At 42.2% G+C, this 16,870-nt stretch overlaps 1 long non-coding RNA gene across 1 annotated transcript; it reads right to left on the bottom strand.

The window, feature by feature from the left end:
* Nucleotides 1-225: 225 nt before the first annotated feature.
* On the bottom strand, nt 226-15,159 carry LOC110348933 (uncharacterized). Its single transcript, XR_002394586.2, has 3 exons — nt 14,846-15,159; nt 6,037-6,325; nt 226-1,900 (listed from the first exon to the last, which is right to left on the bottom strand). It is a non-coding gene; the product is annotated as an uncharacterized LOC110348933 (long non-coding RNA).
* Nucleotides 15,160-16,870: the final 1,711 nt, after the last annotated feature.

Below are 16,870 nucleotides of genomic sequence, written 5' to 3'. Positions count from 1 at the left end.
TTGTACTAAGTGTTTTATGAGTTTTTGCATTTAATTCCTAGAATTCTCCTATCAGATAGACATTCTTACTATCCCCATCTTAAACATGAAGAAATTGGGCCTTGGACACGTGAGGGACCTTACACATGGTTATTTAACCAGTGAGTACCCGGGGATTTAGCTCAGTGGTTCCACCACCTGCCATGAAAGCACAAGGACCCGAGTTTGATCCCAGGTATCAAAAAAAAAAGGACCAGTGAGTGATAAAGGTGATAGTTAAACCCAGGTTCCCTAACACCAGACTTGCATGCAATTAACCAATATATATAACACTAAAGTCTGCTGGTTCTATATTCTCATCAATATGGCATTTATAGTAATCAACTTTATTGGAATCTATTTTACATGTAATAAAACACTCGGATTTTAGCTATATAGTTTACTGTGTTTTAGCAAATGCATACAATGAAACCACCACCAAGTGAAGATGCCATTTCCCTTGTTATAGAAGTCCATGGGTCCTTTTGATCAGGTACCTTAACTATAGGCTACTAGTTATTAATCTCTATCATAAATACTGGGTTCAAATATGCTGAAATCATCTTTTCTATACACTTTTTTACCACCTGGTTTTTGCTTCATTCAGTTATATGTCTTTGAGATTCACTTGTGTTGTCATGTGTATCAATAATTTATTTCTCTTCAGTGCTGGGTGATTTTTGAGGTATGGTAGTTCTGCAATATATGCCTGCATCTGCATATTTATATATATTTGAACTGTTGGCAATGGTTGGATATTACAAATAAGCTGCTGTGAACATCTGTGTACATACACTTGTGTGAAAATAAATTTTCCTTCTTTTTTCAGTAAATACCTAGAAGGAAAAAAGTCCAGATCAGAAGGTAACTCTGTGAAGCTTCCTAATATATAGCAAAATAATTTCCCAAGTGACTGTGCCATTTATAATGGTCCAACTTCAATGTTTGAGGATTCTAGTTGTTCACATCCAGTAGGCTTGGTAATACTGTATTTTAACTGTGAGTCATTCTAGGAGGTGTGCAGTGGTATTACCTTGTAGTTTCAATTTGCATTTCTGCACTCATAGAGATAAGCATTGTTCAAGTACTTATTGGCCATTCATGCATCTTGTTTTGTGAAACCTGAGTGAAGTACTTTGGTTATGCACTTGTGAGTGTGCCTATGTTTTATTGAGTTATCACAGATCTTTCTGTATTCTAGATGTAAATGCTGTATTTAATATGCTCAGTTCGTGAATTTTATTTTTAATGATGAATTTGGAAGTGCATTTTAAAAATTTAATGATGTCCAATTTACTATTGTTTCATGAACTAAACTTAAGAAATCTTTGCCTACTTCATGTATCACAACTTTTGAAGCAAGCATTTCCAACATAAGTGGAGTCAGTGGTTTGTCTTGTTTCTCATTGTTCATGCCCTTTGCCATCTTCAGATGCCCTGTCATCCAGCAGGTCAGGAATGCACCAGGATTTCCTCTTTGCAGCGGGCGTGGTGTGCCTGCAGGAAGTGGCACCCTTCAGAGGAGTAGCATGAAGGAGCCATGAAGCAGGGTTCCGTTTCTGCTGCACGGCCCTTGAGGCCAAGGTCCTGCTCTCTCATGGACACTGACCTCTGCCGACCTAACAGAGCTGACAGCGCTGCATTTGCTGTCTCCTGGCTGGAGAACTTGGTTCTCAGCCAGTGTCAGTTCAAAGAATAATTGCATAGAGCCACAGACAAGGAGGTTTATGCCTACCTGGAATAATGTGGACCCAGAGATTAGAGTGGATGAAGAAAACAGCCCTCCCACAGCAGAGCTTTGCTTCTGGAAGCATCACCCTGGAGCTGTATTTGCATACGAAGGGGTTCCTTGGTCCTGGAAGGAGTGTGGCTGCCTGGGACTCTGTAAAGACAGGGCATTCTGGTTGCTGTTCCCGGCAGGCAGGTGAGAAGTGCTGGGTGGCATGTCCTGGGTCAGCTGTCTAACCCCACAGACGCTTCTCCCCGTACAGCAGGGCTCAGGGTGAGCATGGTCCCGAGTCTTCCCCGGCAAACATGCATCCTCACCTTGGACACACTGCCTGGGTTTGTGATGCAGACACAGAGGACGCTCATTAAAACTGAACCCGAGCTTGTGTTATGTCTGCAACACAGGGTTTTCTACGTACTTAACTCATCCAAATGAGGACACTCTCACCATGGTGGCTGATATCATTAATCAGAGTACAGAGGTAGAGACTGAGCTTTCTAGGATTTAATGCATTTCACAAGGTCCCCCATCAGCGAGGGAACAGAATTCACACTTGGGTGCCCTGGACCACTCAGAAATTCTGTCTCTATTTAGGAATCCAATTTTCCCTTGGAATATTGTCCTCAGGGCTAAAAGCCAGGGCAGATCAGTACAACCCGAAGGTTTGAGTATAGGATTAGAAAAGCTGGATTGGGGTTTCACTCCTTTGATTTGCATCCTGTAGCATTTTTCTATAAGCTTGGAGTCCTGGAGCAATTTTTCTACCTTTTCCACACCCCAGTGTCGTTCTTGCTTATAAATGGGGCCATCAATAGCATCACTTCTAGAGTTGTGTGGGAGTTAGGACCAGATCCAAACACAATTATTTGGTGAGTAAGAATCATCTAACAGAAATTTGCTGTCTGGGAGGGATGGAAATTCACAGACCTCCCTTAGAGATAAGCCACATCTGCCCTGCTGCCTGTAAAACCAGTTGGACCAGCTACTTGCTCTGTTTCCTTTGTATGGGACCTGGGAATTCCTAGCATCTCAGCCCCTTCTATCTGAATTTTCTGGAAATGAAGCCACCAATAGGAGGCTTGTGAAGATGCTGCACAGTGAGCTCTGATATGAAAGGATAATTGGCAGAAATATTAATTCACCTATTTCCTCTACAGCTCTGGCTTTCCAGTCTATTCAAAATGTAACTAAACCCTCTGAATTTCCTTAGCTTTTCTTGAGCAACAAAGAATAATCTTGCAAACTGTATTTATTTTGTCTTATTGTAAAAGCTTCCTTCCTTATGCTAACCAACCGCAGGGCTCTGGCAGGAGGGCAGTGGCGGAGGCAGACGGACTGCAGTGGCAGGAGGATCCTGCAGACTGGGCAGAGGCAGACAAGGTGGGGGTGATGTCCCTGGGCGGCATGGAGCTGTTTGTGATTGGGGAAGTGGGGAAGAGCGTCAGGGTGAGCCCACTGACTGGCCCTTCTCAGAGGACTGCCCATCAGGAGAGAGCTGCTGCTGTCCTGCGGCCCTGGACCCTCACTCTCTGGGGCCAGGCACATAAGGCTAGCAAGCTCTGGGGTTCAGGGTTAGAAAACCCTCTCCTGGAATGTACCCTGAGCTTGGCCTCCACCTGGACCAGACGTGATTGCTTTTATATTTCACATATGAACCTATCCCACACCTTGGAGGGAGGCGGAGGTGCTCCTTACTGGAATCATCTCAGAAACCCAACTAAGACAAAGGACTCTACGCTATGAATAAAGAGCCTGCATCCCGTTCCCCTCTGCCCCCCTCAAAATTTTGTTCACAGGGTGAGAGCATGGTCATGCTTCACTGTTGGTAATCATGTTGATTGGACGAGGATCCCCGAAGAAATGTGACACGTGCTCTGGAGGATGGATGCTGAGAGCCTGGACTTCGCCACATCCCACTGACTCATACAGGGATGCCATGTCTGCTTAATTTCAAAGGTGCATGGAAGGAGAGCAGTGGAGGTAGCAAGATAATTGCATATGTATTTTTCCTTCTGCAATTGTATTTATATATATATTTGCATTCATGTGTGTGTATTTATATGCATTTTTTTTCTTTCTGCAAATATATATATATATATATATATTTATAGTGTTCTAATAGGCATGATAAATCCAAAAGGCAGTCAAAAACACATTGCTGTGATCATGATTCATTGATCAAATCAGGACTCTAATTTTGGCTCCAGTTAAAAATAGAGTTCCATGGAGAAACACTGCATTGTGCATTCCGATCCATTTTACCCAGAATGTTTCTCTCTTCCATCAAGTAATAGATCATACAGTGGGAAGAATGTCCTGTTTAAAAATAGCAAATGCTCCCTCTACTTTTCTCCCCCTTCCCCCTGTCAGGTCTCATTTCAGAAGAGAGACATCAGTGGGTCCATGCCTGTATCTAACCTGCTCCTCCCCTGAGATGTCCCTCATCCCTGGGAGCAAATGGGGCAAGACTGGGTTATCTCTGGGCACCGAAGAGCTGCCAGACCCAGCTGGGTGGACAGAGAGCACTCTTGTGCCAAAATGGATTGGGTGCCTCTGATGCCAAGCAGAGCATGAGAGCCAGGGCGACAGTGATGGATGCTACCTCCAGGGCTCCAAAGCCGGGTAATGGCCCAGGGAGGGGAGGGGGCTGAGAAGGAAAGGGAGGAAAGGCAGCTAAGAGCTAAGTGAGCACCCAAATGCCTTCACCTCCCACAGTAAGAGACCTGCCTCTCAGCATTTCATTCTGGAAGTCCTGTACCCTGCAGCTGGAGTCACACAAAACACAGCCTCTACCTCATGCTGGGCAGTCGGGTAAACCAGGAGGCCCAGACTGCTCTGCTCTTCTGCCTACAGGCCTGTCTACTTTGTGAAGTTCTCACCACTGAACTCTGAAGAGGTCTCCTTCCTTACAGTGCCATGTCCACGTGCCGGTGACTAGTGATCAGTTTTCCTCTCAAATATGCAAATGCCACCCTGGCCCAGTCTTGCCAATTTCTCCTGAGCTGTCAGGCCTGTTGCTATGGTATGAATGCATCTCCCAAACTTGGGTTGAAATCTCTCAGTGCTTTGAGAATTGAAAGGATCCTTGGGCCAGGGATTTAGCTCAGTGGTTTCACCCCCTGTTGTGCAAGCACAAGGACCCAAGTTCGATCCCCGGTACCAAAAAACAAAAATAAAAAAGGAAAGGATCCTTGTGTCCATTTATTGTCATTTGTTTGTAGCACCAAGTTACAAAAATTGGCTCACTTTAAAATTTATCTAGATAGCTCAGCAGATGACACGACTGAAATCCTTCTTTGAACCACCACCCCCCCTCCAGTCAGCAGTGCACACAAATTGATCTCCTGTGCTTTATCAGCCTCAGGCACAGATTTAAAACTGAAGGCTCTCTGAGCTCTGAGACCTGCGAGCTCCCAGGACACATGTTTAGCCTGTACAGAATTAGCTGCATGTGTAAACACACTGCTGGGCTGAGCAGACTGCTCCTCGAGCGTGTCTACAGATTCCTGGTCACACTCACCAGCTGTTTCTCTGTAATGAAGATTCTCATTTGAAAGTAATAAGCAAGTTCCTAGGAAAAGCAGGAGAGCACATTGTATGTAGGATGGAGATGCACTAGGGAGTGTATGGAAACAAGGATGTGAGGCAATGAGGGGAGAGGATTGGACAGAGAGAGAATGACAGGCAGCACAGCCAGCCAGTCCCAGGAGGGCAGCGGAGCAGAGGCGGCTCTTCCCTCTCAGCTCTCCTTGGTTCAGACCAGAGAGCTGCCTTAACCCGGCTCAGCTGCCAAGAGTCGTCACAGCTTGCGGGGCAGCAGGGGAATGGGCAGGAGGACCTGGGCAGTGGTCACTGTGGTCATTGCAGTGTATGGGACAAGCACATTCTAACCTCCCTGATTATTTTTGCTACTTAATTTTTTCTTTTTTTTTTGGTACCGGGAATCGAACTCAGGACCTTGAGCTTGGGAGGCAGGGACGGCACCACTGAGCTAAATCCCTGGCCCATTTGCTGCTTAATTCTTCATGGGGCACCCACATAGTCAGCAAATCCCCTTGGCTTACAGTTCTCAAGATAAATTATCCTGATAATAGATGCAAAGTGTTTAGAGCATCTTCTGATAAATACCAACTGCCCAATACTCATTAGATGTTGTTAATATCGTTTACCTCATGTGTGTCTTCACTTAAGAACTAGTTACTGGACATTATCCACCTACAAAGTCCCGCAGGTTAGGAGCATACAACACTACTAATTCAGGTTAAGGACTAACTAGTTCGTTTCATTACCCGCGGAAGCCTGGAGATGCTTCAGGACAGAATAAGGGAAGTCCTCTCCACCAATTCTTCTGCTGAGCTCAGGCGCAGAGCCAAGGCATCCACAGCAGTTCTTGGTATCTTCACTTACGGGGCTACAGGACAGTCACTTGATTCTGGTTTTTGTTTCATCGGTTGGTGCCTTTGTTTTTTCCTGTTTGTATCCGGAGAAAAAGTAATTCACCAGTGTGGTTTCCCTGCTAGAAAGGGAATGGCTGCAGCATGTAGCCACCAGGTGGCGATCAAGGACTCAGTCACAAACCTTGAATGGGGAAAAAGTCCTCTGTGTTATTTCTGATACTGATAGTAATCAGTAATGATAAGCATATTATACTTTTGTTAGAGATTCTTTATGAACAATATCTTACTTAATCTCCAAAAGTTTCTGCTAGTTGTTTTAAAAAGCTAAGCACACAAATACCAAATAACCTAGCCATTGTATTTATCTCAGAGAAATGAAGACAAACATCTGTTCCAACAAAAATACACATACAAATGCTAATAAAAGCTTTATTCATGGTATCTAGACACTAAAATGCAACCCAGATTTCTTTGAAGAAAATAGCTGAGTCCATTATGATTATTCCATACAATGGAATACTGCTCAACTATAACAAAGAATATACTGTCAATCCCAAAGAGTTCCATGCTATATAATTTCACTCATGTGACATTTTGCAAATGGAAAAATTGTACAAAACAGATTAGTGCTTTCCAGAGGTTAAAGAGTGGATAACAAACTCAGTTGTATATTAGGATAAACTTTTCAAAAATATGAAATTCATAGCCATCTTCTTGAAGCAAAGAGAATGGGAGAGGGATATAATTGGAAGCAAGAACTCCACTGAGGAATCAATTACACTAATCCAGGTAGAGCTTGTGGGAATATCAACTTCAGCAGTAGATTTTGATATCTAAGAGGTATTTATTATATATAAATATTTTTATTTCTATTAAAATGTATTAACTCTGTGCTGTGTAAGCTTTCTGTCTCTGTGACAAAATACTTGAGAATATCAACTGATGAGAAGGAAAGGGTTTCTTTGGCTTCAGTTTCACAGGTTTCAGTCCATGGTCACTTGGCTCCTGGCTTTTAGCTTAGTGGCCAGGCACTGCATCCTGGTGGGAGTGTGTGGTGGGGAAAAGCTGCTCACCTCATTGTGGCCAGGAAGCAGTCAGAGAGAGATAGGAAGTGGCCAGAATCCCGTGTCCCTTCCAGGCACACCCCAATGACCTAACTTCCTTCCATGAGACCCCAACCCCTAAAGGTGCCACTACCATCCAAGATCAGGATAGGTTGGGGGTAAGCTTGCAAGACATCAGCCTTTGGGGGACACTCAAGATACAAAGAATAGCATGAATCAAAATCACCAGTGACAATTTAAAATCAGGTACATATATTTATAGTGCAGATATTCGAAAAAAAGGGAATCTATTACATAGCTATTTCAGAATATATTAAAAAGAAAACATACTAGTAAAGTACTTTCAACAGCGTTTGTATGCAGTAATAGCAGGTATAGTGATATTAAAAAGAGTCATTCATAATACATTTTAAAAATCTGTCATTTAGTTTGATGGATTTAATAAAGGTAGTGAAAAATAGTCAAAAGCAGAAAACTGTTTTCTTTAAGATTTAGAAATAACAATGGTGGGTTGTCATCATCTTTTTAAAGCACCTTAGACAGTAAAAATCTTTTAGGTAGAAGAAAACAGAATAAATGTGAGTGACGTAATTACATGGGACCTGATAGGCTGGAAGGATGGAGACGAATTCAGCACAGGAAGAGCAGGAAGTCGATTCCCTGGTTCCAAGCAGGGATGAGCAGTCTGGGCAGCAGAGATCATGATCAGATCACACTGGGCCACTGCGTGACTTCAGTCTAGAGGGGGCTTGCTGGGACACAGACTCAGAGCCCCGCTGAGCTAGGCAAGGATGGCGTAGAAGCAGAACCCAGGCTGAAGTAAGGATTACAGATTTCTTGGTGGCCAAAATAATCCCCTGGGACATTTACAGTGCCAGTTCCTGTCTCACTCAGACTTCCAGCCGACACACAATCATCTCCAGTTGAGGAGAGAAATCTGATCATTCTAGAGTAGTAAGCCCCAGTTTGCTCGGGGAAGTATCCCTGGTTACCAGAAATAGTAAAATTATTCCTACAGCGGTCATTTCCTACGAAGGAGATGTAGACTTTAGAACCAAGATACTGAAGTGAATCAAGGTTTTGTTAATGCTTTTATGCTGTCATGGTGCAATTGTAGTACATTCTGTCTTTGAATATTTGTGACAGATTAGCATTGTGGTCCCAAAATACATAACTCAGAAAATAATATTAGGCTGTGGTTTTAAAGTTGATAGGCTCAAAAGACATTCAAGTTTTAAGCGTTATTAGCATGTTTTCATTTATTTATGTGTTAGATGATTGCATTTATTTTTAAACTCTTTAAAATTAATGCATAAGAATTATACATGGTTATGGGGTACCTGCGATGTTTAAATATGTGCATGCATTATATTATGTTTACATCTGTGTAAACATATCTATCTCCTCAAACATTTAGCAAAAGCCTATCTTGAAGCTTTGTTAGAAAAATGCAGTCAGACCGTTACCTGTGGTCACCTAACTGAGAGGCAGTAGGACTACTGGTGCCCAGCTGTGACACAGCACCCACTCACCGAACTTTCCCATCTTCCCGCCCCTACTGTCTCTGATTGGAACTTTTCTATCCTTAACTGGTATGAGATCATTTTCTTTTATATCCCACATATGAATGAGGTCATGCAGCACCAGTCTTTTTGTGTCTGGCTTCTTTACCCAACATAATTGCCCTCCAAATCCATGGACATTGGTGTGTTTAGTAGAACTTGAGATCACTCTGTTTCAGAGTTTAATACATTACATTTGCAAGGACCACTTAAATATCTGTATAGTTTTATTCTCACTGGAATAACTTTAAAAGAAATGAAAACATTAAGATTGTGCTGCAGTTTAAAGTTCAGTCACATGCTGTCTGCAGACAGGGATGATTCTAGGAGCAGGGTCTTTGTGCAGTTTTGTCACACAAACACCAGAGTCACTTTCACAAGCTGGGAAGGTGATGTTAACCCAGGGGACAGCTGCCACGTGTGTGGTCTGCCATTCACCACAATGTTGTTATGTGATTCGTGATATTTAATGAACTTGGTTTCAATTGTGAAATTTATTATCTTTACAAATATAATATTAATATGTGTAATGTAAATTTAAAAGTTTGAGTTTTGAATGTTTCACTGATTGAAATACCAATTCAAAAGTAATTATGCAAATGTAGTGTCAGTCTGCACACAAGACCTGTTTGAGCCACTGAAATGTCACCATAGCCAGTGGACAGGGAAATTTCCTGAGTCAGTGGACAGAAACCATTCTTATGATGTGTGCCAGCTACACCATAAACACGAGACTACTATTAAGAATATATAAAGAACAAAATCTTATAAAGAACTCCAAAATAAAAAACAATCAAACAATGGGCAACTAAAATGAATAGATATTTCACAGAACAAAAAGTACAAGTGACCAATAAATGCATGCAAAAAAGTTCAACATCTCAGGCCATTAGAGAAATGCAATTAAAACAACACCAGGATCTTACTTTACTCCAAAAAAAAAATGGCTATCATCAAGAAACCAAACAATAACTAATGGTGATGAGGCTATTCGGAAAAAGGAACATTTCTACATATTTGGTGGGAATGTAAATTATACAGCCACTAGGGAAATTAGTATGGAGATGTCTCCAAAAACTAAAACTAGAAATTCCTATTGACCCAGTTATTCCCTTTCCAAGTATCTTCTCAAAAGAGTTAAAGACATCACATTACAGTGATACACACATATAATGTTTATAGCAGCTAAATCTTGGAAGTGGCCCATATGTCCATTGCCAATGACTGGGTAAAAAGAATGTGGTAGTTACATATAGTGGAGTACTACTCTGCCATAAATAAAGATAAATTTCAGTCATTTGTAGGAATACAGATGCACCTAGAGACCATAATGTTAAGTGAAATAAATCAAACACACAAGGTTAAATATCACATGGCTTTTCTTATATAAGAAAACCCAAGTACAAATAATTTAAATACCAAAACCAAAAATAGACAATAGGAAACAAGAAGATACAATTTTGCAAGTGGGAAAAGAATCTAATGATGGAGGAAGGGAAGGGAGAAGGGAATAAAAAAGAATTAAGATGTGTTATGTACATGTACCAACTCCTCACAATGAATGTAATCATTATGCACTGCAAACATGCACTAACAAAAGTATAAGTAATTTTAAAAATAGAAATTAGAGCAGCAAGAGAGCTCCGTCAGGTGGATCCCCAGTGGGGATGAACTAGACATCCCAGGAGCACCCTGGAGATATCTCCAAAGCATAGCCTGAATCAAGGAAACCAAGAAATGCAAGCTCTCTAGCAAACCACCAGGTGTGGGAGACTGCAATACTGATTATGCCCAAAGCAGGCTGTAAGGAGTGCAGGCTGTGAAGAGCTAACCCCACAATTGGCTTGTTTATAGAAGTGAGTCTGGCTGAAGCCTGTATGCTGAGGTCAGAGTAACTTGCACTCAAATTCCATTTCTATAACTAAAACTTTCTTACATATATTTTCTCTATTCTGTTCCTAAATCTAGAATGCTTTGTCTTGCCCTTTACAAGCCTTAGTTCCATTAATTTCCATAGAAACTGCACAGACCACATATCTTTACACGTAGTGCTACCCTTGCACATAGCTTGCCTTTACCCCAGTTGATTACCAGTAAAAACCAGTGGCTTGGACTGGCCAGCATCTTTGTTGGTTGCACCAGCATTAGTTGTCCTGATTCCCCACTTTCTGTCTCTCTTAGTTCTGCCTTTTAGTTTGTTTTGGTTTTTACTCAGACTTGCATCATACACTGACTAGGAGACTGGAGTCTACTGCAGAGGTCTCCGGTAATGTTTCAGGCGTTTCCGGTAACCAGGATGTGGGTTTAAGGTAAACACGAACACAGTCAAGCACCAGGTATGTTCTAAGACAGCGCTTGAGGAAGTGGATCAGTCACACTAGGGGGAAATCCAGTCCCTGGGAGCTTCATGGATGCAGTCATTGGGATCAGGCTGTGAAGTCTATGAGGAGAGAGGGCCAAGCATGACACCCTGATATGTACTGCCACTTCTTGGAGAGCAGGTAGAATTCTGTACTGCCCAAACCAGAAAACTCAAGAACATAAAATCTCAATTAGCACACAATTCACCTTGGCTTCCATCGACAGCAGCACTTTCAAGTAAGTTTTTCTGTTGCAGGGGGCAAAATGTTGGGCATCAAAGTCATTCAGAATCATCCAACTCAGGGGAGCTTGCATTTCTGAACAATGGTGCATCTAAATATAACTCCTTTCTTATGCTGTGCCATTATTAGTATCTTATAATAACCAGAAACCTGATGGGAGTTTGCACTTCCAGATGTGTGAGTGAAGATTAGATTCTGTTTAAAAAATGCTGCTGCTTTTCCTGTTTGGAGAAATAACTTTGGAAGGAAGATCAGCTCTCTCTGCACATTAACTTGAGCAACTAATTCTTTAGGGCTTTCTCCCCATTGGTGAAAGCGCTAATAAGTGTTAGGGTTGATAAGGCTGAATTACTGTGGGAGGCTCTTTTATTTCAGAATTCTGATATTTGCAAGTTTTTCCCAGTGTGAGCTGCTACCTAGCAAGTGGGGGTCACATCTCCCTGACCCTGGAAGTAGAAAAATTCAATGGCTGGGCTAAGGGGACCCTGTGTTCACAAAGAAGCTGCCCTGTATGAAGATGTACAGCTGGGGCACAGAAAGTGCACTGACTGCTGCCCAAGGAAGTAGAATCGACAAGATCAAGGCCTTTACCCTGGGTAGCCATGAAGATCGAATAATGTACAGATGCTCTCAATTTACAGTGGTCTGATTTGCAAGCTTTCCACTTAGAGATGGTGCAAAAATAACACACGTTCAGCTCCATAGAAACTGTACGCTAAGTTCTGAAGCTATGTGGTGTGGCCCCCTCTCAAGACACTGGCCAGAGGCAGGAGCCACAGCTCTCAGTCAGCTGCGTGATCACAGTACCAGGAGGGGAAATAGTTGATGCTGTATAGTGAACTGGGCTGCTCATGTTTTTGACACAAGTATTCAATACATTTCAGGTGTGCAGAGCTTCTGTCCTACTGCTTGCACCTGTGCTGGAATCAGAGGACAATAAGGACAGCATCGGAGGACTTCGGAAACACCTGCCCTCCTCCATGTCCCCTTGTGCAGCCACCTGCTGCTGTCATTTGGAGGAAAAACCCCAGGAACCAGTGGCCCCAGGAAATGTGTGTGTACAGAGACCTGGAGAGATTCATCTGCCCCAGCAGAGAGCTTGATCTATGCAAAAGCGTGCTGGTTGGAGGCCCCTGCAGTTTGCCCACCAAGCTCAATTCTTTGTTTTTTTTGGTCCCGGGGATCGAACTCAGGTCTTTGCGCTTGTACAGCAGGCAGTGAAGCCACTGAGCTAAATCCCCGGCCCACCAAGCTCAATTCTTTATGAAAAGAGTAACATTCTCATGACATGGATTACATATGGAGGACTAGATTTCTTGTGATGTGATAACTACAGCTTAATGGCAATAATTATAATAATAATTTCTAGGATCTGGCCTTCACTTAATTATGAAAACAGTACTTTTCTTTTAAAAGGTTAAGTGACAGCTTAATAACACAAAAGATAATTTGAACCACTCTGTAATGAAGTTTTCAGGGCAAAGATTACTTCAGTTAATGACCTAAATATTTCATTTTGAAAATTTTTCCAGAAAAAATGTGGGAAAAACTAAAGACATTCCAATTCTCACTATACTTAATAACCCTGGCAGCAGAGAGAGCAGCCAGATTTATTCAACTCATTGAGCAAACATGATATTAAGTGGTGCTCACAGAAAACATGTTAGAATGAAAACAAAGCCTTTCTTTTAATCCCACGAGATATAATGGAATTCCTGCTATAAATTAATGATTAGTGTATATATTTGATTTGACTCAAAATGCAAGGTGACAGCAAATGGATTAGCTTGACATATGTACAAGGAAATTACATTCAGTTCACTCAGGCAACCTAAACACAGAGAGTTGTTAAGAAAAGATTAAACTCTGGACAGCACAGTTCCAAAACGGCATTGATTTGACGAAATATCAGCAACAAGGAAGCACGTAGGGCACGCTGGAAACTGCCCCTCCCCAATCTGACCTTTACCTGCTTAGCTCCCACCAGATTTGGGGTCTGAACAAACCACATGGGCCCAGGATTAAAGAGCTCCAAGAGACCCAGGGCCTGGTAGAAATGAGCAATTTCATGCGTCTCTTTTTCTTTGTTCACTGAAACTTAAATGTGTTGAGGTTCCAGCACCAAAATAGCAAAAAATGGGAAGGGAAGGAGGGAGGAAGAGATAAAAAATGAAGCCTCCAGGGTGATAGGGAGAACAGCACAGCACACGTGCCATCCACAGGGGATGAAGAGGACGAACATCCAGGCTGGGCCACTGCTCAGGGCAGAATCTGAGTTCAAAAGGTCCAGAAACAAAGTTGTCAAGAGAATCTAGAAATCTGGGTATTTGTGTTACATTTCCCATTTTTAAATTTTGGTAACAAATTTAAAAAGATTTCAGCCTGCGTGTTGGGTCCTGACAATGGGCAACCTCTACACCATCTATGGGAGAGGACCTTTTGTCTTAAATGGGGGAGAAGATTCTACAAGTGGTTTCATTGAGGGGATTAGGATACTAGGCCCTACAATTCTCATCACTCTAGATGGCTATATATTAATGTGACATGACATAATATAAGATATGATATAATCCAATACATGAGGACTAATACGTAGCATTCTGTGTCCCATATCACCCTGGAATTCTTTTCCGTGGGAGGACATGGCCCAACATTGCTTTTCTTGTCCTCTGGGCCTGCCCAGACTTCTGATTTTCTTCCTTGAGTTGCAGTGACTTGTGGTGGTGACCTAGCTGCCAAGTTTCTTCTGTCTCCCTGAGTGTACATAGGAAATAAGACCAAAATATGTCTCAGCCAGATATTTGTGATGGGTGATTTTTGAGAAATATGGCAGCCATTGGATTAAGCCACCCAACACAACTGGACTCCACTCAACTGAGAAAACCTACAGGTGATGAGCTTCTATAATATCTGCAGTGGCTGCCTGGCAGAACTTGGCGTATTTGGCAATATTGTCTTTTTGTTCTGCCCACATCATTAATGCTGGGTTTAAGCCATACAGTACAATAAAATCAACAGTGGTTAGACAATTATGAAGATTTGGGTTCTAATATGGATTTCATACACAACCAGCCGTTTTCCCAGCGAACATGGGCACCTTCCTTTCTCCAGTGCTATTATGTGTAAAATCAAAAATGAAAGATAAACTAAAACATCAACAGATTTAAAACATGGCTAGACAAACTCATTGAGTTCCAAATTCAGTCAGCTACAAATCAACTGTTAATTTTTTAGCATATTTCCTGACCTGTTCACATCACTAGTTCAATATCTACATTAAAGACTACTCTGAGAATTTCAACATTTACTTTTAAAAGAATACTGATGTTATGGATATAAATAGTTAAGTGACAGACATTGACATTAGTAAGTGTTATTCAGGTTCCAAGAGTGTATTAGACAGCTTTCTCATCACTGTGACCAAATACCTGAAATAAACAGCTTAAAGGACAAAAGGTTCATTTGAGCTCACAGTTTCTGAGGCTTGGTCCATGGTTGGCTGGCTCCAAGCAGAGACACTGCAGAAGGGTGATGAAGTAAAGTAGCTCAACTCATGGTGGGTGAAACTGAGCCAGAGAGGAAGGGGCCAGGGACCAGATATAATCCCAAAGTCACATCTCAGTGACCAACTTCCTCCTACTGAGCCCCACCTCCCAATAGCCTGTTCAGTTATGACTCATCAGTGGGTTAAGCCATTATGAGGTCATTGCTCTCACAATCCTATCATCCCTCCAGGAGTCTCTTACTGACCAACAGGGAAGAAAGGGAACATGGCTCAGGGTTGATTTATGGGCACAGGGTTTGAGTAGGATGCAGGGAGCCCCACCCTAGGCCCACAGTGTTGGAGCAAAGGACTTTACTACAACTTGGAGGAAGAGGTCATGTACGTCACCACTCTGTGGACACAGCCATCCTGCAGTGATCTTCATTGGAGCCAGTCAGTTTGACCTCACACTCCCTCCCTCCCTTCCTTCCTCCCTCCCTCCAGTGTACACCTTGAAGCCAGAGAGCTGGAAGCCAGTTGCAGAGCAGCTGCCCAGGTCAGAAGGCGGGAGTACAGGATGGAGAGTTGAGGGCAGGGGCAAAGAGGAGGTGTCCTGCACAGAGGTAATTCAGTGCTGCTACCAGTAAGACAATGCTGCTACAGGCACATGGACACTGCTGAATTCTAGGATCTGGGCTTGGGATCCACCACCTCTTTGCAAAAGGGCAGGGAAGTCATGGTAAAAATATGACTGCATAAAACAGGCTTTTCTGAGAATATAATTAAAATAATTAAACAAAGATTAGAAAAGGCAGTGAATTTCTCACTGTTTCATTTGGGGCATGTAGCATCATATTTACACTGACATAGCCCTACTGCTTCTCAGATTTCCCTCAATTTGAGAAGTGCTCCACTCTTGCCTAATACTCCCTCCCCTCCTCTATGACCAGTAAAAATATTGTAATGTAATATTTTTTACACTAACTCTTAATCACAAAATGGAATGTTCCAGTTACCAAAACATTTGGAGAACATTGTAAAGGAAACCAAATACATTTTCATAGTTTTCAGAGAATTATACTATATAACAATGGGCTATTATTCACTAACATGTATTGCTCCCTTTATCATGTGAGACACTTTCTGTCTAAACTTTATTATTTCTCTTTTTTCTACTGTGATCCAGAAAGGACTTCAGGCATTTGACACTGGCTTGAGACATTGAAGATGATCACAGGGTAGGTCTTGTGAGATGGGTGGGCTGAAACATGATGAATGCACAACAAAATAGTTTGAGTCCATGCCTCTTTAATTCCATACATTTGTGAGTGTCAGTTCTGGGTCAAGTACACTGTAAAGAAGTATAAGATTCTGTCTATATTAGAATTGATTTGGGTGTAAAAATCTCTACCCTACCTGTACCTCCTACTTAGTTTCAGAATCCAAAGCACAGATAATCTCAGACTGTACATTTCTTCACTGATTCTGACACTAGAACCTCCTTTGTGCAATGTCAGCCTACAAAATCCATCTTACCTAAGGGCCTTTTGTACTTTCTGGTCCTCTAGCTGAATGATTCTTTCCCCAGATCCAGGGTTCCCAAATTCAGACTTGGGGGCCACATTTGACAGTTGCCCTTTTTTGTAAATAAAGTTTTATCAGCACCAATCCACACTCACACTGAGGTGTCATCTATGGCAGCATCCGCACCATAACACCATTATGACATACTGTGTGGCCAGCAAAGCCAAGCACATTTATTGTTTGGCCCTTTGTAAAACAGTTTGCTGACTTCTGTTCCAAATCATCACATGACTGATTTTCTTTTCAACCACAAGACCTCAATCATGTGACCTTTGAGATAGTGCCTCCCCCAACACCCCAACTCCCATGAATGTCACAGGAGGGCTCTGTGCCGCCAGACTCTGATTTGTTAAGAGAATGCAGAAATCTGATTTTTAGAAGGTTAAATCCCCCTCCTCTCCCTCACACGCACATACACAAAATAAAGCC

Source organism: Heterocephalus glaber, unplaced genomic scaffold (genome assembly GCF_053883595.1).
Source record: "Heterocephalus glaber isolate CG9 unplaced genomic scaffold, H.glaber_assembly_v1.0 deba00001687, whole genome shotgun sequence".
NCBI lineage: Eukaryota > Metazoa > Chordata > Mammalia > Rodentia > Bathyergidae > Heterocephalus > Heterocephalus glaber.
This window is presented reverse-complemented; position numbering and strand designations above follow the sequence as displayed.